Raw genomic sequence first — 2,442 nt, forward strand, 5'->3', positions numbered from 1 at the left:
TAAGAGAGAAAGATATGTGAAAACAGAGAAGTAAACGTGTTTCTTTTGCAGAAGTAGTACAAAGAACAGATTCAGAGGTTTTTATTGGCCAGTATAATTCTGACAGCAAGGTGTGTTCCTTTATCTTGAACGACGTAGATAGAACTAGAGGGTATTATGCTAAGCGAAATAAGCCAGTCAGAGAAAGACAAATACCATATAATTTCACTCATATGTGGAATTTAAGAAACAAAACAGATGAACATAGGGGAAGGGAAGGAAAAAGAAAATAAAATAGGATGAAAATAGAGAGGGAGGCAAACCGTAAGAGAAGCTTAACTCTAGGAAGCAAACTGAGGGTTGCTGGAGGGGAGGTGGGTAGAGGAAAGGGGTAACTGGGTGATGGGCAGTAAGGAGGGCACTTGATGTGGTGAGCACTGGGTGTTGTATGCAACTGATGAATCACTGAATCCTACCCCTGAAACTAGTAATACACTGTGTGTTAACTAGATTGAATTTAAATAAAGAATTAAAAAAAAAAAGAAAATGAAAATATTTCTTGCTAAAAAAAGGTGTGTTCCCTTCTCCTATGTTAAGTACATTCATATATCTTTTGGTGGGGAAAAGGATTTGATTCATTATATAATTTGGTTTTACGTGCCTGGCAGAGCTTACCAATTCTCAAAACTTTCTTTATCCCTTTAACACAGTAAATAACTTTGATTTAGTGCATATTTATTGCCATCTTTATATTGGGGAGTTTGTAGGTAGTATTTGGGAGAAAACAGGCTATCTGGCATTCCATACGTAATCAGACACTTCTCTTTTCCTCTCTCTTTTTGTCTGCTTCTTTGGATGTCTTTCTTTGTTTTCTCTAACATTGATTAAATGTTATGTGTTAGGCACTGTTTTCATTGCTTTGCGTGTATTAACTTACTGAATCCTCCCCACAGTTCTGCGCAGCAGGAACGACTATTACCTCCATTGGACAGACAAGGAAACGGAGTCACAGCTATGTTAAGTGGCTAGCAGGCGGCAGCTGGAATTGGTCGAAATGGACTCTGATCTGTGTACTCAGGTATCTGCACCACATACTCCCTCACCTTCTCACAGTATGGTCGAACATTATTAGCCTTGCTTTTGTGGGAAATACTTGCCATTTCAAAAACCTCAGAGTGGGTGAGAAGTTTTTTTTGTTTTTTTTTTTTTTAAAGATTTTATTTATTTATTTGAGAGAGAGAGAATGAGAGAGACAGCACATGAGAGGGGGGAGGGTCAGAGGGAGAAGCAGACTCCCCGCCGAGCAGGGAGCCCGATGTGGGACTCGATCCAGGGACTCGATCCAGGGACTCCAGAATCATGACCTGAGCCGAAGGCAGTCGCTTAACCAACTGAGCCACCCAGGCGCCCCAAGGGTGAGAAGTTCTTAAAGGCTTAAATTATGAATCAGAAATCAAGACTATGAACAAGTATTTCCGAAGAAAACATACAAATGTAAAAAAATGGCATAAACAACTTGGACTTGACGTAGTAAAAAAAAAAGTCATAATTTATAGCTGAGCTGACATGAAATCAAATCCTAGTCGTGCAATTTGTTAGCTATGTGGCCTCTGAAAGTCAGTTCAGAAACATGAGCTTTGGTTTCCTTACCTCTAAAATTAGAGAAATAAGACTTACCCTACCAGTCATTAAGGAGTCATTGACAATGTGGCCCATTTTAATGTTCCATATATGTAAGCCGATACCACTGAAAGATGCTTGAGATACCAACTATAGTCTGACCCAGTGATTTTTTTTTTTGCCACAGAGATGATATGAAGTCTTGACAAAGTTTTGCAAAATGGATAGACTTGTTGATTTTGGTGGCATTAAAAATTGGTGCTCTCTTTTTTGGAAAGCAGTATTGGCCATACAGTATATAGCAGAATAAAAAACAATATCCTTTGGCCCTACAATGTCACTAAGAGTGAGTGTCTTCTTAAATTTTGCACCCAGAGGCACTTTGTTTGCCTCAGCCTGGTCCCAGCCCTGAATGAATGAATACATTTGAAGGAAATGGTCAAATCATGTCCAAGTCTGTGCTGGGGAAAAAGAGTGGGGAATAAGAGTTTAACCACCCAGCCCATCTCTTTGAGATATGCTGGAGGCAACTGGAGAAGGCAAGATGACATATTGCAGACAGAAAATGTGGGCAGAACACAATGTAATAGGAATTAACTACGAGTGAGGTTCACTGTGGGCTGGGAAAGTTAATTAATTCTGTGGGAAGTAAACCTTGAAGGATAGGATTTGAATTGGTGCCGATGCAGAGGTAGAATAGAATGAACCAAGATAAAGACATAGGAACCATCAGGAAAGTCAAGTGACTACTTTTCTGACGCAATGCCTTGACTTCATGGGGATAAAGGGATGCATTGAAATACGCAGAAAAACTGTTAACTTTACCTATCCCTCGAATGTCTG

The sequence above is a fragment of the Phoca vitulina genome, unplaced genomic scaffold (assembly GCF_004348235.1).
Source record: "Phoca vitulina isolate PV1807 unplaced genomic scaffold, GSC_HSeal_1.0 scaffold3, whole genome shotgun sequence".
In the NCBI taxonomy this organism is placed as follows: domain Eukaryota; kingdom Metazoa; phylum Chordata; class Mammalia; order Carnivora; family Phocidae; genus Phoca; species Phoca vitulina.